At 35.3% G+C, this 12,427-nt stretch overlaps 1 non-coding gene across 1 annotated transcript; it reads left to right on the top strand.

The window, feature by feature from the left end:
* Positions 1-492: 492 nt before the first annotated feature.
* On the top strand, positions 493-598 carry LOC131143589 (small nucleolar RNA R71). The gene has a single exon (XR_009133574.1). It is a non-coding gene; the product is annotated as a small nucleolar RNA R71 (small nucleolar RNA).
* The last annotated feature ends 11,829 nt before the right edge of the window (positions 599-12,427 follow it).

Here is a 12,427-nt window from a genome sequence, read left to right on the forward strand (position 1 = left end):
TGGATAATATGTTGGCTACGAAAGTGGTGCAAAAGGTTGTGAGGTTGCTGAAACTGTGAAGAGTATGGACCAGATTGATCATTCTCCTATGAGAAATTCGGGTAATTCCTCCATTCCAGATTGTAGGTGCTCGAGAATGATTGATTTAGAGCTTTGGTAGCCCAATTTGCTAATTGTATTTGATCAGAACTACTTTCATTTTCTAATTCTTTTACCCTCCTTTCCAGTGTAGCAACAAGAGCCAGGAAATCATTCTTCTCTTTGACCTCATATTTACCTCCACCATTGATTGCGATGAGAGGTTGTACTGCCATTGGTGCCCAATTATATTGTGTATTCCAGTGTTTGGCATTTTCAGCAAAGTAGTCAAGGAATGATAATGCTTGATCTAGTTCTTTTCTGAAGAATTCTCCATTGCACATATTCTGGACAAACTGTTTGCATTCAAAAGTAAGACCTGTATAGAAATAATTAGTTAACCTCTAAGATTCGAACTCGTGATGTGGACAGATATTTATCAAATCCTTGAACATCTCCCAATAAGCCTAGAAGGTCTCGTCACTCTTCTGCATAAATTGACTGATATGCTCATATAGGTATTGGGTTCTCTGAAAAGAAAAGAATTTGTGTAAGAACTCATATTGCATATCAATCCAACTATTAATAGAGTTAGATTTCAATGAGTTAAACCAGATCTTCGCTTTATCCTTCAAAGAAAAAGGAAATAAGTGGAGCTTGATATACTCATCAATTCCAATAAAGGTGGTGCAGGCCAACTCAAAGTTTGTTAAATGCTGATACGGACTCTCGGAGTCTACCCTGTGGAATTGGGGTATCACTAACAACACCCCAGGCTTAATCATGAAATTTGGTACGTTATGTGGTAAAGTAATGCAAGAAGGTGTGGTGGTACATGTAGGCTGCAAAAAAATTCATAAGCATGCGTGGTGCAGGTGCACCCATATTTTTTAAAAACACGTTTTCTTCTTCTTCTTCTTCTTCTTCTTACTATTATTATTATTATTATTATTATTATTATTATTATTATTATTATTATTATTATGAGGAGAAGCAAAATAAAAGGAAAAAACACTAGTTTGAAATCAAATCAAACATTCTCCGGTAACGATGTCAAAAACTTGACTTACTTTAAAAATGAGCAACGCAAAGGCTATCTCAAGTATAAAAGTTCAGTCTTATAATAATTAATCCAAGGGTTAGATTGTCTCCTTAAGGAATGTAATCTAATTTCAAATTTTGTGTAATCCCAAAAGAAATTAAGAAAAAAAATTTTAACACAGTTTAGATTTAGTTTTTGAGGAATTTTGAGATTTTGTTGATGAAATTAAAATATAAAATAAGAACTAACACGCATAAAATAATAGGAAGTGGAAAAAAAAATCAATCAAGCACCGACTTAAAAATTTAAACTTAACACCATCAATATCTTAAACAAAAGGTAATCTAATTCCAACGATGACTCAACACTTTAATAACTTAACTAGGAAATAATAAACTAAAACACAAGAGTAACCAAGAATTCCAATAAACCGAACGTTCAGATAAATGTAACCCAACAAATATTTAAATTCCAAAGAAAGACAAATAGTGAAATTAATCCCAACCAAAAAAAAAAAAATATTTTGACATTAAAAAAATAACTGGTAAACTAGCTTTAATAATAATAATCAAATGGAAATCTAGAATTCCAAGATTTAAAACTAAGATTAACGATAATAATTTAAACAACCAGTTAACAAAAAAGAAAGAATGAGAGAGAGATAAGAAAAAAAACTTACTGCTACAAGAGAGAAAAAAATTAAATCCTACCAATACTTTAAAAGGGAAACAAAAACAACCAGTAAACAGAAAAGAAAGTAAGAGATGAGAGAGAGATAGAAGAAGAGATGAGAGAAAGAGAGAGGGAGAGAAGAAGGGAAGGTAGGCCGTAGCAGCAGGAGCGCTCCGAGAGCAGCAGCAGCACGCAGGGAACAGCAGCATGCAGCAGACAGCAAGGCTGAGCCGCAGGAGAGAATCCGAGAGCTGAGAGAGACGACGTGAGAGAAAGAAAAGAAACAAAGATACGAGAGAACCCTGCCGCTGCTGCGGCACACCCCACCCTTCTCTTCCGACCTAAAAGCATGACTTTTCTTTACAATTACAATACCCTAAGTCGCTTTACAATTCGGCGCCCCTTCACAAGATTTGGGCCTTACATGCATGGGCCCATGCACGCACACAGCCCTAGCTTTTTGCTCTCAATTCGGCCAGCCCACTTAGCTCTCCAAACGTCCACAGGTCGGTTCACGCATGGGTCTTCACGTATACACGTCCCTTCACGACACGACCCAGCTGCACTCTTCTTCTTCAAATTCTTCTATCCCCCCAAAGCTTCTCATGAATGGCCCGATCTCTTTTATTTTTACACACGCACACGGCTTCAAATAATTGCGTACATGACTCGTTATTTGCATTCATGTGGCTCAGGGTTTGGTCTTCGATATTTAGCTTCATGCACATGACCTTGATTTAAACTCTAGCTCACGTACACGGCTCACGTACATTTTTAATATCGGCTTTAATGTTCAAAAAATATGCTACAATGATAAGTTACCAAAAATTTATAAATTATCGAGTAATGATCCAAACATTGTAATTCGAGTTCAATGTTAAATTATTGAACATAATTAAACATTTAATTAAAATTATAATTGTGAATGCACGATTTTGAACGTCTAATTACGCAACTTTGACGCATAATTATATGATTTTTCAGAATAATTAGGCATATGAAAATTGTGATTATGAATGATTAAATGTATATTTTTGGGAAATCAGGTATTTTGACTTGAGTAAATTCTATAAGATGATTTAATGTTAATCCTCACCAAAATATATTTTTCCCAGATAGTGGCAAGAGTATGAATATTATTTTTACGGTATATATAAGCATGTCAGATTATTTTATGATTATCCAGAACAAGTACGATTTGACAATGATTTTTTGAAAATGTTGTAAATATTACAAAAATTATAATATGACAGTTCGGCCGACTTTATGTCATGTTAAGTATATTATAATAGTTTAACCGTCTTAATGTCGTGACAGTTCATCTTGTTTTATGCCGTGAAGTTTTAGTCAATTTAATGTCATGACAGTTCAACCGTCTTTATGCCGTGATTAGTTATAAAATGACAATTTATACAAAAATTATGATATGACATATTTTATGCAGAGATATGAAAAATGAGATTATGTTACAGTTATATTATATGAAATGTATTATATGGTAGTAGAACCCTAATAGATTAGTTCAGTTTCAGAGCACAATACCGTAACTATTATGTTAGATTAGTGCCACCTCACCTCTCAGATAGAATGTTTGGTGATTGGATAGTCGATTGTGCCCAGAGAAGAGTAGAGTATCCCCTGGCAGTCCGGACTAGGCTGGGTAGGCCAATGGGTAGGCCAATTGTACTTACATACGAGTTATGTTTAGCTTAACGTGATAGGCTAGCCATTGCTAAGTCCCGCCTACGGGCCGCAAATCCAATCATGTGGGGGTAATATATGATGTCAGCTAGCTATCCATCTAGGGGAAAATTTCAGTATGATACAAATATATCAGATCATTTACATATATAGAAAAACTTATTATGATAAAGTATGCTTATGTTGAAAAGTATGTATTTACCAGACTTATATATATGAGTACAAATTTACATGATTTACCAATTAAGTTAATTATTTACTGGATATATTTATGATACACTAGAACTCATGTTGCCACACACTCATGATAATTTATTCTTTTTTACTGAGAGGTGTCTCACCCCAAGAAATAAAGTCTATAATGCTCCGGGGCGAGATCTAGATAGGCTTGTTAAAAGTAAGCTCTTGTGAGTACTGATATGTGTATAGTGATGTTTTGTACTCCATGGGTTGTAATTTATGTTTATGGGGAGATACTTATGTGATGATTGATGGTTTTAGAACTCCATTATTGTATTTGGAATTTTATGTATATTATGTTCCACTGTTTGATTCATAGACTGGTTTATGGACAAGTATATCTGTTATCCCACTTCGGGTCCAGGTCAATATAGTTATGGTATCCGAGTATTGTCATATTCATAGTAGTATAAATTTTGGGTCGCTACAGTTTGGTATCAGAGCCTAGGTTGCTAGGTTCTGTATACTTCAGTGGATAACAATATCAAAGTATAGGAATAGATCTTAATGAGGGTAGGAAATGGGGTAGATTAGGATTTTAGTAAGTCATTATTGGGGGTTAAAGAAGAATTTAGGATTTTGTCTCGCAACCTGGAGGCAGGAATTCTGTGATTTTCCTGAGACGACAATTTTAGGAAAGTCATGGTATACTATTGTCGGTTCTTGTTTCTGAGTGGTAAGATTGAATTTTAAATTGGGATCATGAATGTAAGTTGGTTGATTGTATGAGAATATTTTATGGTTTCTTAGTTAGATAAATACACTGACCGTGTTATGATATTAGGATTCTAAGACTATCTTGTCATAATTTTAGGATGGATCTTGGAAATAACATTGCAAATTCTGGAGGTAGTAGCAACGCGAGGCCTTCCAACATGGGTGACAATGATTCAGATACAGTGTTGCGTAGTCTAGCCCATTAGGTTATGATAGAGATAGCAAGAAACTTGGGGAAACATAACCACCCATCAGCTCATCAAGGATGTACCATAGAACAATTCACTCGTATGAATCCCCCAGTTTTTCTAGGAGGAGCCGACCCATTTGTTGCAAAAAACTGGGTCCAGGAAATGGAAGAAATACTAGTAGTGCTTCCTTGCATTGAGGAACAGAAAGTCTTGTTTGTCACTTTCAAGATGATTGGGGGGGGGGGTGCTAAATGCTGGAAGAGATCAGTGAGGCTGTTAAATGAGCAGAGGCCAGAACCCATAACTTTGACCTAGAGCCGCTTCAAGGAAGTATTCTTTGATTGGTATTTTCCTACTACTACCAGGAATGTTAAAGTAGAGGAATTTCAGAATTTGACTCAGGGGCACCTAACAATTCAGTAGTATGTAGGTAAATTTGTAGAGTTGTCTCGTTTTACCCCCTATATGATACCATATGAGGAGAAGAAGGCGAAGAGATTTGAGAGAGGCTTGAGATAGGGTATTTATGAATAGGTAGTGGCTTTCTAGGTCCAAAACTTTTCAAAATTGGTGGATAAAGTCACAAGCATAGAGACCAGCCTACAAAGAGGTGCTGGGGTGCAGAGTCAGAGGAAGAGGTCCACGCCTCCTAAATTCCAAGCAGGTACCAGTCAAGGTCCGTGGCAGAGACACAATGGGGGGCAAAGACAGGAGATAAGGAGGCAAGTGTATCAGGGTAATCAAATCTACCCTACTTGTCCTAGATTTAACAAAAGGCACGAGGGGGAGTGCTGAGCTAGAATGAATATTTGTTATTGGTGTGGTAGACCTAGTCACATTGCACGAGACTTTTGTGCGTAGCCGGGCAATGCGTTTCCTCTTAGACCATACTGGGGAAACAACCAAGCACCCCGAGGTGGCCAGCAAAGGAACACCACCTAGGCGCGGGTTTATGCACTTACACCAGGAGATGCAGAGACTTCGAGTGACATGGTTGTAGACACCCTATTTTTGCCCTAGCCAAATAGAACACTGGGTCCCCTCTTATTTTATTATTATTATTATTATTATTATTATTATTATTATTATTATTATTATTATTATTATTATTATTATTAATTTATTATTATTTTCCTATATTATTAGTACTCTACTATTATTTTGCTAGTATTTTTATTATTATTATTATTATTATTATTATTATTATTATTATTATTATTATTATTATTATTATTATTTTTATTATTATTACTAATACTTTTATTATCTTTATTTTATTTTTACTTTACTATAATTATTTTTATTTTTCATTTATTTTATTGTTTTTGATATATTATTATTATTATTATTATTATTATTATTATTATTATTATTATTATTATTATTATTATTATTATTATAACTACTACTATTATTATTATTATTATTATTATTATTATTATTATTACTATTTATTATTATTATTATTATTATTATTATTATTATTATTATTATTATTATTATTAGCATTAGTATCTTATTTTGGCTATTATTATTTTTATTATTTTTGGTAATGTTATCATTATTATTATTTATTACTTTTAATATTAGTATTATTACTTTATTTTTATTAATATTAATATTATTATATTATTATTATTATTATTATTATTATTATTATTATTATTATTATTATTTTACCAATGGTATCTTAATTTTTATTTTTACCATAATTATTTATTATTATTAGTAGTAGTAGTATTATTATTATTACCTTATTGATACTTATATTATTATGATAATTATTATTACTCTTTCCATTTTCATTATTACCATAAGAATAAAAGTATAAAAAAAAAAGAAAAAGAAAAAGAAAATCAAAAGGGGAAGTTGTTTTAGGGTTTTGGGATTTTTTTTTTATATAATGGCGAAGGGGGGAACACACAAAGGGGAGTGCACAGTGAAACAAAAAAAAAATCTGTTTCTTTCCTTCTGCTTCTTCTTCTTCTCTGGCGATCCATACTCTTCTCAGCAACCATCATCGCCAACACCCCCTTGCTGCCATCCGAGGAGAATCCAACAGCCACGGCCAGCCACCACCCAGCAGAGCCACTTTTGCAGCAGCCGTGAACTCCCCCTGCAACTCCAGCGAACCAGCAGCTCCTTGGCCAAACCTTGTTCCTGCAACCGGCGCCGTCACCGACGCCCCCACCACTGCAGTATCTCCATCTCCCACGGCCACACCACCTGGAGCCCGGCAGCCACAGCAGGTCTCCAGCCAAACCCGAACCTCCGGTGGTCTCCAGCTTGCCCCTATTTGCCTCTATTGGTTTCCATGTTTTGATCATAAGTTTGAATTGTTTCCTTACTCTTGGTAGTTGCTTCCATATTTGTATCATGTATTAGTATTAAGGTAATTACTATGTTAGGCATCATATCCTTATTGTCATTATCATCAGAAGTAAGTTATTATTATTATTATCATTATCGTATATATTTATATATATTGTTATATTGTTATATTATTGTCGTATTGTTATATTGTTATTGTTGTAGCGAATATTCCTATAGTGTATATTATTATATTGTTATATGGTGTATATGAGTATAATGTTATATTTAGTATGTTGTTATATTTAGTATTCTTAGATTACGCGTTCATATTAAGAATATTGGCATATTTTAGTATTATGTTAAGTTTAGTATTTTATTCTATATTATTATTATTATTATTATTATTATTATTATTATTATTATTATTATTATATTTTGTATTATTTATTAGTGTATATATATATAGATATATATATTTAGTATTCTAATATATATGGTATTATTTTGTTTTAGTATCTTTAATATCTTCATATATATAGTATATGGTATTTTATTGCTTATTATATGTATTGGGGTAGTTTAATATCTTAGTTTATTATCCTATTATCATGTATTGAAATCTTTTAGAGAATTTTGGAAAATATTTTAAATTATTGATGAAAAATCTATAAATTTTGAAAATAAATCTGGGAGCTATTTTTGTAAAGTATTTTCTTGATTTTTTTATCCCTATGATTTTATTGTGGGGGGTATAAGCCTTCGGGCATCACGTACCCTAAGTTCTGAGGGAGTATATATATGTATATATTATAATTATTTATTTATTCTTTATGTGTATTTATAAGTTCATAAAAAGGAGTAATTTAAAGACTTATTAGATTAACTTAGGGATAATTTCAAATTAATTAGGTACCGTTCGTAAGAACGGGCGCGTAGGGGGTGCTCGTACCTTCCCCTTGCGTAACCGAACTCCTGACCCCAACTCTGGTAATGTAGACCGATTCTACCCCTAACGGGGTAGTAATCATGTGTTCTAACCGCACTAAAGGTTAGTGGTGACTCCGATATTCTTATTTTTCCTTGAAAATTAAAACTAATTTTTATTTCGCCACCCGGGGCACACGGGCTCCCGGGACGTCGCGACAGCTTGGCAACTCTGCTGGGGACATTAGAGAGTCGAGCCATTAATTAATTAGAAATTATCCCAAGTTCAAATTTAATAAATCTTTTAATTACTCCTTATTTTGTGAATATTGTAATTTGCAAATAACTTTGATTAATTGTAAATATTTTACTTCCATAATTTGTAAATAACCTTAATTAATTAAAAATATTTTGTTTCTTAATTTTTTTTGAATATTAATTGTAGATATTTTGTTTCCAAATATTTTGAATAAGCATATTAATTGTAGATATTTTGAATAAGCATATTAATTATAAATATTTTGTATACTAATCGTAAATATTTTGTTTCCTAATTTTTTGTTTCCAAATTTGTTTTAAATAAACATATTAATTGCATATATTGTGTTTCCTTATCTTTTGAATATATATTAATTGTAGATATCTTATTTCCATATTGTTTATAGCATGTGAATAAATGTGGGGATAGCGGGATTAGGTTAAATTTAAATTCACACACTCTCACGCTCTATACCCGGGCTTTACCTGCTAAGATTAGATAGGGGTGTAATAACGTTTGTCCCCACGTGGCAGGGCTTGTGGGGACCCGCGAACCACTCCGTTCAATTTAAACTTCGTCCAAATCCCTTTTGGGTGAGGATGGAGGTTAGATTGGGAACCTTTGTATATAAGGATTAGATCTTACCCACACATACTTGTCTATAGTCTTCCCTAACTAGGATAGAGCCATGAAGAACCCTGTATCTATATACCTACCCTGGGTTGGGACAGGAGCCACATCCTACTCCACGTATAGTATGTTGTATATATGTTGTGAGGTACTTTATATTATATCATTCATTTTGCATCCACTTTAGATATACATACTACTTAGCCAATATTCTAGAAAAAAATCCAATAATGAGACGATGGCCCATCCTTTCAAAAAATGAAGCACTTGGCCCGAACATTTTAAAATATGGGTCGGCCCAACCCTTCTCAAATAATTCGGGCCCAATTCTTTAAAAACAAACCTAGGCCCGACATTTTCCTAAGTAAAAACTTGGCCCAGACATGATTTCCAAAGAGGGTCAAACCCAAATTTTCAAAAATGGGCTTCTGCCCTATCACCTAAAAATTCGGGCCAACATTTTTTCAAGTAATCCAAGCCCAATTCCTTTTCAACTAGGGCCTTAGCCCATCATGAAATAGGTGGAAGCCCATATTTTAAAATACTTGAGGTCCAAGTGCACACTAAAGTCCACAAGTCCACATTGAATAAATCCAACAGGTTGACTAGCCTAGGTCAACCCCAACCTCAGAACATAATCTGACCCTTCATAGAACCTGAGGTTCATGGACCGTTAATTAGGAAAGGAATGGTTAAGAGAAGATTTGAATTGAAATCGCGGCCCATCAGTAGTCATATTAATCTTGAAATCTCTCATTAGTGGAATTTTTCTAGAATCCTGGCTAAGTTGTCATTTAGGTTACATTGTATTCTTGCACTTCATTTCATACATAGTCATGCATGATAGGTTGCATGCACGCTCATGTCTTTGTTTATATGTATAAGTACATTAATTGCATCCATACATAAACACCTATTACATATCCTAATCATGCATCAAAACACATTCACTCATGTAGTACATAATTATGCATTCATGATTCTAAAAGGAAGTTTGTTGGTTTTCAGTTCCTAATCAAAGAGGTGGTTTGAGTAATATAAAGCAATAATTGAGACCACCACGCATCAGTACAATACCAGGCGAAGAGCGAGAGAAATGAGTGAACAAATGGAAAATAGAGTCCTGAGTCTAGAACAAGGACAAGAAGAGATAAATGACAAGATAAGTAAGGTTCTGGAGTTACTGATGAACAAGGGAAAGGCAGTGCATGTTGATCCTGAAGTAGATATGGACCCCGCTCATCCCCCAGGGTTCACCCTAGATCATGGACAAACATCAATTACACCGCCTGGTGTCATGGGGGGTCCACCGCCAAATATGCCTCCTTTCATCCCTGCTATGCCAGCACAGGGGTTCCCAGTAGTAGGAACTCCTCCATTAGTACCTTCTGATATGGGGATCAGCAAATCTGAGGCTGAGCGTCGCTGTGACGTATTAGAAGAGCTCTTAAAAGCAATGGAAGGTTCTAGTACTTTTGAGTCAGTTAATCCAAATGACCTTTGCTTGGTGCCTAAAGTCACCCTGCCGCCAAAGTTCAAAATGCCAGACTTTGAAAAGTTTGACGGGACCCAGTGCCCTCAAACACATTTAGTGATGTACTGCCAAGCAATGGCCGCGTACTCAGACGATGAAAAACTAATGATGCATTGCTTTCAAAGTAGTTTGACCGGGTCCGCCATCCGTTGGTACATTCAGCAAGATAAGGCTCGGATCCGCACTTGGAAGGACTTGGCCAATGCCTTTGTTACTTACTACCGCCATGTGAAAGAAATGGCGCCTGATCGAATGACTCTACAAGAGATGGAGAAGAAATCCACCGAAACATTCAGAGAATATGCTTATAGGTGGAGGGATATGTCGATCCAAGTGGACCCCCCGGTGAGTGACCGAGAGGCCATCTCGTTGTTCGTGAACACATTAAAAGACCCTTACCGCATGCACCTTCGGGGTGCAACTCCCCACGATTTTATGGATATTGTGGCTACGGGAGGAAGAATTGAAGGCGATATCAAGGCAGGCCTAGTCAAAGATAGTTGTTTGGAAATTGGTTTAGGCAAAAGGTAGACTAATAGGAAGAAGGAGGAAGAGGCATAAATGATACAGGGGCAGTTTAATTGGAAGAATCAGTACACTAGAGGTGGGAACCAATGGTCTAAGAGAAACTTTGGTTTTGAACCCATGGTAAATCAAATGGCGCATACAGGCACAAGGCCCCAGATTGTTCACTCTAGTCCACCGAATCAGAAAACACAAGATAGGAATGTGACTAGAAACTTCCGAAGGGTAGATCCCATTCCCATGACATATGCCGAATTATTTCCCCAACTGCGGGAAAGGGGGATGGTATCTACAATCCCTGGGACGCTCGTTGCGAACCCTCCTCCACAGTGGTATGATCCTGGGGTTCGTCGTGAGTACCATGCTAACTCTCCCGGCCATACTATTGACTGCTATTGGGCTTTTAAGCATAAGGTGCAATCGTTAAGAGATGCAGGATGGTTAGCTTTTGATGACAAGCAACCAGGAGTCCAGGGGAATCCTTTGCCCAAACACGAGGAAGGAAGTGGTTAACATATCAGGGGGCTTCCGAAATCAATGGTTTCAGTCGTTATCCACCGAGGCTAAAGTGATAGAGTATCGAACTTTTGACTATCTAATCCTTTTCAGTTGATGTTCTTTTGTTTTCCATTGTTATTTGCTTTTTGTAATCCGTGGACGCCTGTGTCTCAGAATAGTTTCTATATTCAATAAAATGAATTATGCATTTTGTTATCTCACTTGCATCATGAGTTCGTTTGCCAAATTTTGTTTGCTTATGTTTCATGCCGGAATAGGGAAAGTAATATTGCCAGTGTTCATGAGTTAGAAAGAGATGTTAAAGGATGAAACAACCATTGAATTCAGACGTTATGAAGAAGTTTTTTAACTTTCCAAGGAATTCAACGAAGTGGCTGCGCTGTTCTGATAATTTCCTATCAATTAATCACTCATGTTTTGATCAAATGATGGATGGCCCTCTTTGGTTGACCAGTTATCCCTAAAAAGAACCCAAACATTGATTTACCATTTGTTAACCAAATTGAGCCTGAATGTTAAACCAGCTTTTTCTTAAAAGTCAGATCACCAAAAATCCAACCTGGGTTGGGGTCCCTTAGCGTTTGGCAAATCATTTGAGACAATAGTCATTACCAAAAGGATGGCAGGCCATTATTCTGCTACCCAAAAGAAAGTCAAAGAAGAAATCCCTTGCAAACCCTTTTTGAGCCTGAAAGATTCATTTCTTGATTAACTCGTCAAAGGATCACACCCCACACTAGGGCAGTTTTTAAAAGATTGGTCCCAATTGAAGTTCAAATGAAAATGAAGTCAAGATTCCTTTATAAAAGGAAAAGTGAAAGTTGCAGTAAAAGAAGGAAAATAAGATTAAAAGGGAAAGAAAAGAAGAAAAAGTGGAAGGAAGAAGAAAGAGAATAAGGGACTTACTACATATATGATCTTTGACCAAATTACCCTTGATGAAATTGATGATTTTGAGCCTTATGTAATTCCTTTCTTCTTTAACCCATATCCTTAGCCTACATTACGGTCCAAATGAAAGTCCTGACCAGATTGGTATACATTGTTGTCTCTAATGATTTGTCAAACTCAATACTGAATCT

Source organism: Malania oleifera, chromosome 11 (assembly GCF_029873635.1).
Source record: "Malania oleifera isolate guangnan ecotype guangnan chromosome 11, ASM2987363v1, whole genome shotgun sequence".
NCBI lineage: Eukaryota > Viridiplantae > Streptophyta > Magnoliopsida > Santalales > Ximeniaceae > Malania > Malania oleifera.